The 12377-nt window shown below is 36.0% G+C and overlaps 1 protein-coding gene across 6 annotated transcripts in view; it reads right to left on the bottom strand.

Annotated features, from left to right (window-relative positions):
• Positions 1–12377, bottom strand: part of LOC138306152 (uncharacterized) — a 90869-nt gene that overhangs the window by 20756 nt on the left and 57736 nt on the right. For 2 of the 6 annotated variants that reach the window (XM_069246537.1, XM_069246536.1), the window contains exons 1-2: positions 4488–4676; positions 4346–4449 (exon numbers count right to left, since the gene is read on the bottom strand). The exons of 3 other annotated variants lie outside the window; for them this stretch is intronic. The gene's annotated coding sequence lies outside the window, so the exon portion shown is untranslated. Of the gene's footprint in view, positions 1–2213; positions 2367–4345; positions 4450–4487; positions 4677–12377 lie in introns of those variants that run through there. One more of the 6 variants, XM_069246538.1, reaches the window with a different exon arrangement.

The following is a 12377-nucleotide window of genomic DNA, read 5'->3' as shown; positions in this document are numbered from 1 at the left end:
GTCACAGACTCACCTCTTATCAGTCAGTTTTACTTTCCCTGTGTAAATTCCACAGGCATCTGTCTATATGGTGGGTTTATCCAAGGTTGACACGGCTTAGAATACAAACTGTTGAATCTAGTACCGAAAAAAATCTTTGAAACGGGAATTTGTACGTTGCTTTATTAACTTGTATTTATTTTGAGTTTATCATAACAATGTACTTCAGACTGACTCAATGTGGTAATTATTCATTATTTTGGGCTGACAGCACAATTTGCTAAACATCAATAATACTTCAAGTAATGCGAAAAAAAAGGCAGATATTATGCTTTAAGTGATGTGCGACTTTCTTCATGTTCTTGATATTTTGTGTGTTGAAAAATAAGACCCTCCAACCCAAAAAGCAAAAATAATGGGAAAAAATCATTATAAGCTACATGTATGATTTTATAGGAATATTAGAGATCAGAAAACTGTATAGAATATGTTTGCATGGAAATGTTGTATGTCTTCAATAGTTACAATCCTTTGACAGAAAATTTAAGACAACTTTTAAAATCAATGGTATTTATAAGTTATATTTTGTTAACATAACTTTACATGGTTTTGTTATCAATTTGTACCTAGTTATTTTGAGGTTAATATGTCAGACCCAATCAATTTACCATGTTAAAACCAAAGACCAAACATCTCTTATAATTAGGTATGAACACAGAATATATCTGTATACACATGATAATACAAAGACAACAACAGTTTATGCCTTTACTGAAAACAACAATATGTGTAACGGTACCTGCTTTAAAATTATCCCCGTATGTTCTTAAAACAAATAAACCCAGGATGTACTGTAATTATACATGTAACTTAGTTTAGAAGTTGAAATGCAATATTTCAACCATAAAAACAAAATCTGTGTTCATTTTTAGACGTAGCATGTTTCAAATGTCTTTAAACTATTCATAATTTGTAAGTTATTTCATCATGTTGACATGGACTGCAAATTGAAATCTCCCATTCATTCCTAAATCACGTCCATTTCAATATACATATACTTTGATATGCCAGGTACGAAAATCCCTCTACACCTACTGATGATGAATAGAAGTTTAAGGTCAAACCTAATGTATTCATAGTCATTCATTCGATCCTATTTATTTAAGATCGGGAATAGAAATTGTTGAAATTAAACGCATGCCATTCACGGGTATTATTAGCTACGCAGACTTCACTACAAGATTGGCTCATACTGTAAAACATTCCAGGGACATGACAACAGTCTAAATTTAAACCTAGCTATTGTTTTTGTTGTACAAACTCACTGTATATTGTATATAATATATATATATTGTATATTTTATATAAATGTATTGTATATGTTATATATTGTATTGTATATATTGTATATATTATATATTGTATTGTATACATTATATTATATATCTTATATATTATATTGTATATTTTATTTATTGTATTGTATATATAGTATATTTTATTTATTTATTGTATATATAGTATATTTTATTTATTTATTGTATATATAGTATATTTTATTTATTTATTGTATATATTGTATATTTTATATATTGTATTGTATATATACATGTAGTGTATTTTATATATTGTATATCTATGTTTATCTTGATCATGTGTTAGACGAGTTGTTCATCTGAACATGTGATCGAGTTTAAATAACGTCAAAGTCTACTATTATTAAATACATGTACTTAATAATATCTTTGTGAGTTTGTTCATTCAAAAGCTAATACTTTCTTTAACTCCGTCCTTCCAGTACCAGCTCATACGAGCTGAAACACTTTATATGTGTGTATAGTGTTAATTCAAAATTGCTACATTGTAGTACAGTTTGGACAAGCTTGTTGTTAAGGAACCTTAAAAACACATACCAGAACTCACAAATTCCCAATGAAATTAAAACAACCCTTTCAGATAGACAAAAATCCCACATTGTGACCTTTTCTATTTGGAGATTTCAGGACATATAGAATATTTGAAAAAAAAATTAATATACATACCAGTTTGTATAAAAAAACTTATCATATGAATATTTTCAGTTATGAGAGAAAACAAACTCCCTCCGATAGATTTTGGGGACCTAAGAAATTCAGCCTGTCACGATTGTGAAATTTAAAGACATGACCTGATGAAATATAAAGACTATTGGAAAGAGAGTTAATAACACTAGAAGAAATTTTCAATATACATACCAGTTTGCTTAAAAACTTCCCATTTGAATATCCCCAGTCCTCGGAGTAAAACGAACTCTGTCGGATATGGAGCACGAAACTTACTGGCACCTGAACACTAGGGTACCCAAGACATTCCTGACGCACATAACACAAGTATACGGGGGTTATTGACGGTGTTTTGTATGACAGGTGTATGTAGGTATATAAATACAGAGGATTAACAAGACTTAAACACCTACAATAGTTAATACATTCCTTACTCTCATTCTCGCTCGGTATTTAATCCTCACTACCGGTATTACTAGACAATAAGATCTATAATCCGTATTGTCCAGAGCTAGTCTCTTGTATAATTCATTGTGTATAAAATAGCAAACATCGTGCTGATATTGTCACAGGAAATACATATGATATATGTTTTAGTGGTCCCGATAGGCTAAGTAAAATATAGAATATTAACTAGTATATGCTATGTAATGAAAGCATGCTGTAAAGTGTCTTATTAACTATACATAACTATATAAACTTATAACCGCGGGAAATGTCATATCTATGTACGTATGAAAAAGAGTATGTACATAATTTTGAACTTATAGACTAAAATACATGTTTAGATAAAGATTGTACCAAAGTCTTTGAAAAGGTTAAGTAAAATTAAATTCACGTCTTGGTTGAATCTCTTGATGTTTGTCTATATATAGTTCAGTATGGTAGTACTGTATGATAGAGTTCAGTATCGGCTTGAGCTCAAGGTCTGAGCATGGTGTCCATTTTGATATGTTATACACTGAATACAAAGTTGCCTTGTGACAAACTTGGTATAACCGTATACTCTACGAGCATGATAGTGTTATTTTCAGCAAAACAAGGCGGACACGAGCAAATATCTCTTTTTTGAAGCATATCGCGATCGGTGAAGTTACTGTAAACTCTGTCAGTCTGTGGTCTTTCCATATATTCTATAAAGTTATGAGCATAGACTTCACATTTACGAAATGATATGAAAATGTTCACGACTACACGTTTCAAATTTTATGTTCAAAGACACAATGTTGGTAGTCCTTAGAAGCGGAGGTTTACACGTCAATACAGACTACATTGTAGGCACACATTGTAAGGGAACAGCCAGGGCAGCACAATTTAAGATATGTGGAGTTTGTGGTACTAATATGGATTGTTTACACACAAACAAATCGTGTATTAAGAAACATGTTTTAAAACGTGCAAGAGAACACATTCTAGCATCTGTGCAATGGGAAATCTTAGCGAGGAATATTTACAGAGAGACATCCTTACCACGACCTTTATGAATCCTGCCTGGGAACAATACTCTTGTATTTGAAGTGTTTTTGACGGTGTTAATCCATTTATACAAAACAACGCATAGTAAAAGAACAAAACTGGGGAAATCCCTCAGAGAGGCATTCAAAATTAACAAGTAGTGTACAGACATTGGTTTATTGGACCAGAGCTATCCTCTAACGTCTCGTATATTTGTGTAGATCGTAACCTCGCATAACTCACTGTCTAGCCCTACTGATGTGCTGTAAACCTCGGACCACTTACCTGTATAAAGGTATTTAAACGTGGTGTATTGCATACATGCCTATAACAGAATGTGCTTAACAATGCCTTTGTAGTAGTCTATACTTAGAAGTTTGTCACAGATGGAGAGAAAATTACGGGACCAATTTTATAGTAGTTATACGATTTTCAGACTTATATTAATATTAACATAATTCATAAAATCTGTCTATGATTTAAGTTTTACACACCCCGTGTTATATATTCCTCTTCTTTGATATATTTTGTGTGATATACACAATAGTGAATGTTGTTTATGTATGAATAGGACTACAGCATAAGTCTCTATATTGATGTGTAGAAAATGACTTTATGACACTACTATTGTCAGGTAAAGTAAGCAAGAATGTCTAATACTAAAGTCGTCAATGTACAATATCATTATGTACAAAAGTGATAGTAAGTTTGAATAAGAATTGCCACGACTGAAAACTTTGTTTCGCTAGATTCTACCCCCCTAGCACAACACAAAACGTGTATACTTTATTTGAGTCAATTATATTGTATATTGAGATGGTATATACTATGTATACCTATACAGGTAAATGAATGGATAAGATACCTACCTAGTTGTAAACAATCCGAAACCTTAATCCGTGATCTCGGTATTAACTCCAGTCGAATAACTCAAAACACGTGTTTTCACAACATAAACTTTGTAGTTTTGTAACTGCCATAGAAGGCATCATCAGACACGGGACTATTTACTTATGTGATGATGATACATCCCTCCGCGATACACAATAGGCCCCGGTGTCCTCTACCACGTCCAAACATACCGCCGCGGCGAGTCGCTATGATAGGAGGACGAGTGAAGGCTATATAACACATACAGTATCGGTAGTTTGACAGACCCCTTTACAGCTCGTACGGGTTCTCGCCTCTCACACTAGACGGCGCTGTAGCGTGACGGCTGAGTGTTCGGGGTGAAATTGAATATCATAGAGACAGTATTTGGGATTAAAAGGACCCTTTATAGTCAATAAATGTTTACGCTTCTTGCTCCCGGCCCCACCGGCCAAAGATTGTGAAGGTCGTTACAGTGTACGGTCTTGTTCTTTTCTCATCTAAAACGCGGAGAAACTTTGTGGACTGACTGAGTTTGTGGACTGAGTGAGTTTGTTGACTGACAGCCGGTTTACAAATTCGGAGCTGTTTATTGATAAAACACTAGCAAGTGTTACAGCAGCGTGTGGATAATCAATCAAATAAACGACTAAAGGGTGGTCAGTCAAAATGGACAACAACGACAAAATTCAAATATCAATATTAGATGTTGTTCCATACGCGTCTTTATCATCTGTCTATTATTAGTCTTTCTCTCTTGTCAGTCTATCTATTGGAAACTAGAGATTAACAGCGTAATTTTCTTCAACTGTTTTCAAATGACTTATTATCCGCCCAAGTTTGGAACTTAATTAGAAGAGGAGAGTAGACTGAAATATATTACCTATTACATTTATGATCATTTTGAGATTTCGTACATTGTAAAAACCACCAAAGCAAATGTATACGGCTCATGTTTTGTCACAATAACAACCCCGCTCATTCATGTCATAAATATCGTAAAACACTATTGTGACGTCACAGATAATAATGACATCATAATCAAAATATGACGTCTTACGATAATAGTCTCGGTAGACGAAAACGTCAAATCCGGACCTGATTTCTTCACTCTTGTATGTAGATAATTGGAAAATGTGTCTATATCTCCATACATACTACCTATGTGATAAATAGAATATCGCACTCGTGGCTACGTAAATATAACGAAACTCGTAACAAGTTTGTAAGTTTATATTGTGCATCTTCTTATTAAGCAAGAATTTCAGAGAATGAACGATTAGAAAACATAGGCTAAGGTCGATATCAGTTAGTTTATCTGTTGATTGACAAAAGTGTGACATTCTTCGATAAAGTTGGAGTTAAACGTGACGAAAACAGCCGAACATTACCGATGCTGCCCGATCCTCACAACGAACATTAGTGCTATAACGCCTGTATTATTCAGGCTAGATTGTGTTTCCTGATCAAGGAGCGTGAGGTAATTTGGTTTGACATGGTGAAGACTCAATGATCACCACATTTCGCCTGAGGATAGAAAGATGGACGGACGGATAAGACGAGAAATTGACATATATAGTTGTCTCCGATTGATAACTGAATATTCTGATTACGGTTCGAGGGGACGAACAGTTTACTCGCATTCACATTAAACCTGTGAACTAAAGATACTTCAAACTGAATTGCAAGATCGACGAGTTTATGTATACAAATGCGCCTAAAGCTATACATAGAGTGCAAAAATTAACCAACGATGTCGAAGAGGATCAAATGGGTGGGTTTTTTATAATACATAAATATTCGATAGAACAACTTCTTATTGCGTAAGACATATCTAAACACGTGTATTAGAAATAAGGGGCTACATTTGATACAAAACAACCACACGTTCAATAAATAGTGGGCCAAATGTAATGAATTATATTAAACATGATCATTTATTGCACAAGATGAGAGAGCACGTGGTCTTTTGCAATTACAGTGCCACATGACGTCATCGCTAATTTGATGACGTAACCAAATACCCGTCAGCTGCTCATTCCCGCTGTTTCGTTCGTGTCGCTGTTCTCAAAGTTTACGTCACATCATTTAGGTTCGTAACAGGACACGTGACCCGATATAACATACGGGTAATCATATATCATTATCTTAACTTACTCGAGCGATATAGTTCAGTACATGGACGCTTGTTAGTAACCGTTTTCGCAAGAAAGAAAATTGAGGGGCCGCGGTGGCCGAGTGGTTAAGATGTCCCGACATATTACCACAAGCCCTCCACCTCTGGGATGCGGGTTCGAATCCCATGTGGGGCAGTTGCCAGGTACTGACCGCTGGTCGGTGGTTTTTCTCCGGGTACTCCGGCTTTCCCCCACCAACAAACCTGGCACGTCCTTACATGACCCTGGCTGTTAATAGGACGTAAAAATAAATAAAAGAAAATTGATTGTTTTACATGGAAAAGTTCACACGTACTACCATGTATAGACCCTATCTAAATGATATAGATCTAGATATGATATTATTTTAAGCACTTCAAGCACACTGTATAATACATGAAACACTTTGAAACAAGTAACAAATGAAACAAGTATACACAAATAAGATGTTAGGGGCAAAATAAGTGAACAGGCAAACAAGGTGTGTTGGATTCCCTCCACGGTGCCTCGCATTTTACTTGTCTTTCCTTGAGCGTTTCACCAGATCTAGATGAGACAAACAATTCTGACCTACTCCTTCCGAACCCTAATAAATATTTTCATATAAACCTATTAATTACACTTCTTATTCCTGGTCGAATTTCATGGTCCTATAGACGCTTGATCAGCCGTCAGAGTCAGTTAAGTGCTTGGCATGTATTGCATGCACCACACGGAAAAGCGATCACAAATGATTGCGAGTAGATGGAGCATTATATTCGTAGCTAATCCCCCACGGACCAACTTTAGTGTAGAAGGGAAAGGGCCTGGCAACAGAACAATAAACGTTCATTTAACTCTGATGGGTTTTCATTAAGACGCTTGTCAGTATAAAATACCACACACAGTTAATAAAAAAGCGACTCAAGCAGCCTTAGCATATCCTATGAGGTTTGCAGCATATCCATGTACTGGCGTATGGAACTGTTTCTCCATATATGCATTGGTAGTGTTCTGTAAACGGAGCCTTGGGTCGTGACCTTTCGTTCCAGTTGGTAAAAAGCAACAGTTGGTTGATGGATATATAGAAATCAAATTTCAAATCAAACGAAACGAATACATTAAAAATTGTAATTGTAAAATTAAGACATATTGTTCTAAAGAGTGACATACCTGTAAACGTACATTCATATATCACTCCAATTACCAAGACTCGAAAAAGTAACAGAGGTTTACTTCATCTCAAGATCATGTAGCTGGAATACTGCAGCTCTAAAGATATCTTAACAGATCACGATGTCGTCTTAAAGTAAGCATTTTACATATAGAGGATCGGCTATATTATGTGCGTATATATATTCGTTCATGGAATACGAATTGATGTTCAGAACCGTGTTTATTTTTGTAAACCAAAGACAAGTTAAACTACAAATGTAGTTATGGTATGTGTTCATAAGTTAAATATAACAAACTATATATAGAGCCAGAGGTCCCGAGTTCGAACACTAGCGGGGACAGTGCCGGATTAAGCTGCACTTTGTAACACAATTCATTCACAGATAAGGGAAACTACATGTAGAATTTTGTATTTCCATCAATTAAAACTGTCCTGTCGTCATTGTTGGTAAACACATTTTGATAACTTTTATCCGACAGTATATAGTTTACAAGAGGAATTGCACTACCGCCAAGTCGACATTTTAACCGTATATCTGAAAGGCAGATTATTTGAACATCCCTCATGGATAAACATATTGTATATGGCGCCACTAGACAAAAAACCTCACTCTCACCATCAGCGTAGCCAGTATAGTCTATAAATCCTCCCTGTCGACTTGTTAAATGTTGTCGGAAATCTTTCATTTGACAGGCACTTTACGACAGTTTCTTAATAGAAGTTTAATAACTTGTCCCAAGTGCTTATACCTCACGACAATACGTGCACAATGCGCATGAAATGCACCTTGCATGCTACATAACCACATTAGACGCACCAGTAATTTCCTTATGCTTTAAATGTTTTGTGTCGGGTATATTTTCATCAATTGTGTTGGTACTGAAGGGATTCGTTTGAATATCTGCGTCAGTCTCACGTGGATCTGACATAGAGGTTTGAGGTTACAGACGGAATAGCTTTGGTCTGAACGTTCTATCACCAATGAATAGCTTTAGGGACAACCACGGAGGTTCTCCCCAGTATTAGAATGCTGGGAGGCTGCGATGTATTCGTGTAGGAACGCTTGCCATTTTATAGTGCTATCTCACTGAAGTATGCCGCAAAAGACAACACATTCGCTTACAATATACTGATACTATAGAAACCAGACGTCCCCTCCCCCCGAACTTAAGCTGGGCATTTAGCAGAAGCAGAAATAATCTAAGTGTTTAAGTATAGGTTACAGTGTATCTTGGACAGGGGACAGGACCCAATGCCTTCACAATGGCGAGGATTCGACTAAGGCCAAAAGCGAGGTGGTGCCAAGGGAGACGTTATAGGAATCGGTGAAGGAAAGGTACTTTTATTTTGTTTTTCAATATATACATGGATTAGTTCTCGATATGGCTGACATTCTTTAAAAAAAATTTTCAAAAGTAGAGGAAAATCATGACACAGCATTCCTACGTTTTGAAGAAAAAACATCTCGTAAACGAATCTCTAAGACATGACCGTTTAACATTTGAAGACATGATTATGCGCCATTTTGGTAATGTCAAAATGTCGGAGTCTCGGATTTACATCGAATAGGCGTCGAGACGACATGTATACCTAGATTTTATAACGTACCAAGTTTGTTATATCGCAAAAGCGACATTGACGAAGACGAAACCTGTAATTCTACGGATAAATCATAGGCTTTTTATTCAAGGAAATTCCCTCATCTCCATCATAATACCCCCTCATCCTCAGTCTAGGGCCATCATGGCTGACAGTAAGTGGACCCGTCCGTGTCAGGTTCAAAACAACGTTTGTCAGGCAGTGCGATAATCAATAGTCGCCATTTCTCTTTACATCAACGTCGCATAGACGCTTTGGTGATGCTTTCCACTAAATTGACGGACGTGTATATACAAAGGACCCTATTGTTTATCAATGCACAGTGGGTTTTTTTTATTGCAGGTTCTGAAGAGACACTAAACTCATCTAAAGCACACAGATCTGTCTATCAGTAGGTTCTTCATGACTGGTCTGATATCTAGATGTTTAGTATACTTATACATGATGCGAGGCGTTAATCACCACGTAAGGTTTAAGAAAACATAAAAAGCATTTTGTATTTTATTTTTTCTATGTCTTTAAAATGTATGATTATCCACAGAACGATAATTTTTTGATGTATTACATTTCGGAAACGGAAGTTACTAAATGATGCCTGCTAACTCTTAATAACAAAACGACGATGGATAATATACAGTTATTCATCGTCATCTTTTGATTTAAAAAATAATTGAAATTGTTGGGGTAAAATAAATCAAGGAGCGAAATTAAAACGACACTATACATTTGTATGATGGTCGTCATACACCCACTCTTAAACACGAAGGTTGCAATGTTCAGCTCTTCTCGCACCAAAATAACCCTTGTACTACAAAAAAAAACATTAATAGGATTCATTGTTTTTACAAAATTATAGTTAACAAAATACCAGTTCTGTGTGTGTTCCACCTGTCTATAAATGAAGTAGTAAAATGCTTTGTTTGTCACCGGCGTGCATGGCGAATTTGTCATTCCGTCGCTGAATCAGCTGTGCACTTCCGGTTTGACAATTGCGACTTCGATTGATGTAGCGGGTATTCACATTTAAATAAACTGTCTGACGTTTTTGAGCTGTTTGAGTCTTTGTGGAATATTGATTTTCAGCAGATCTCTTATATAGAGCCGTTCGTTTACAAAACAGTCGCTTCCTTGATACTCCGTCCGTCTGATGATTGGCGGATACAGCAGACAGAGAATCTCTCATTGTGCTGTCGGTAATGACAGTAGAGGGAACTAATAAGGAGATAATAGCAATGCTGATGAAAGCGTGTTAATTTCTATTGTTATAAACTGAAATCCAAGGCACAATAATAACACACTGAATACTCGATGGCTTTGACACAAATATGGCATGATTGATTACGTTGTGCACGAGAGTGACCTGACAATGATATTTAATTTGCATGTATAATTATGTCATAAGCTAAAGTTTACAAAGTATGTCAATGTATGTGTTTGATTCATTAGAAATCGTCACCCCTTATTACAAAATCATCTACAATCATCATTCAGTATTCAGTGTTAGATGATTGGGTGATCGGTCTTTGACCTAAACGGCTGGGGTTCGATCCCCGGCACGAACGTGAAAAGGTCAATGACCATGCGGGTAATTGACAGTGATTTGTACAAGTTACAAATGTATATTACTTGTATCATAACCGATGTAAAATAAATCAAGTTATATATGACAGTATAGATACCTGTAGGTAAAAATAAACTTTATTTATTTTACATGGATTGCGAAACAAGTTATACAACTTATGCAAATCACTTTAGATGGTCCGAATGTAAAACACGTGAGTGGTCTTAGAGCGTGAGGAAACCGGGGTGCCCGAAGAAAACCCACGTGATCGGGAAGGTGACCCCTAACCTTTTCACGTCCGTGCCGGGGATCGAACCCCGGCCGGCTAGGTTAAAGGCGAGCGGCTTAACCACCATGCATCCGATGTTTTGAATATTTTCAGGAATACAGAGATTTGAAATCATGTGTTCCTACTCACAGTTGAATAACTTGAATATTCATACATAGGTTTTTACAAATATTCGCGTAACATTTAAGTTCGCGGTCGAGTCCTCCCGCGAAATAACGCTAAAATCTGTACCTCTTGAATATACTGGTACATGTATTTACAGTATAGATGGACAATATGATACCTTGGCAACATTGTGATAGTTCAACTGATTGGCGGAGAAATATTTTAAAGTTTGGAGAGTCTCGACGTGTTCTTGAGGACAATATACATCAGGCAATTTGATTGAACTTAATGAATCATGTTGTTCTACTTATTTTTGTGGATCATTTTACATGAATCGCTCCCAGAATGAAACGATACGTGCCTAAAATTGCGAACGGCCCAGAGACAATATCCGGTTTCTAAGTCCCATCCGTCTCGAGTCCAGAAACATGATGATTAGATAAGAGGCTGGTTGTTTGTCTCCTTAGTACACTAAAAGGGAATGTAGCCGCCCATTGTTTGCCTCATCATTCACGATAACACCATCTGTGATGTACCAACTCAAACATCCGCAACATCACCTGACGTCATCATTATCTGTGTCTCCGGTCAGCGTCGCCGACATCACAGATGATAGCGAAGAAGCAGACGTTGTTTACAAGCGTGTCAAAGACTATTTAATACCTTATGATGTTTGTATATCAGAGATACAACCACTTGAATTCTCGTGATTAAGATCTGTTCACCTTTTATCGTTGTAAAAGAAAAATTGAAAAGGATATTGTTTTTTTAAATGCTTTATTCATTCTAGCTGTAAGAACGCAAAACAGATATACAGTAGACACAATATTATTAATCTGTTCCTACCAAGCAATTTGGTAGCGGTTATTTGCGGTCGGTAGTTAATGGTGTAAACTATACGTATAAAAGATAAATGCATTTGTATAAAGCAGGGAAAAAGTACGTATATGTTTAGTTTAGTTTTAAATTTTTGTCTATAGATCGATGTTATGTTGGTTTGTTGTGATATGTTGGTTTTTGTGATGTTGGTTTATTGCGATGTTGGTTTTTTGTGTGTGTGGTTTATTGTGATGTTGGTTTGTTGTGATGTTGGTTTGTTGTGATGTGGTTTGTTGTGATGTTGGTTTGTTGTGATGTTGTTTTGTGATGTTGGTTTGTTTGTGAT

The sequence above is a fragment of the Argopecten irradians genome, chromosome 13 (genome assembly GCF_041381155.1).
Source record: "Argopecten irradians isolate NY chromosome 13, Ai_NY, whole genome shotgun sequence".
In the NCBI taxonomy this organism is placed as follows: Eukaryota; Metazoa; Mollusca; class Bivalvia; order Pectinida; family Pectinidae; genus Argopecten; species Argopecten irradians.
This window is presented reverse-complemented; position numbering and strand designations above follow the sequence as displayed.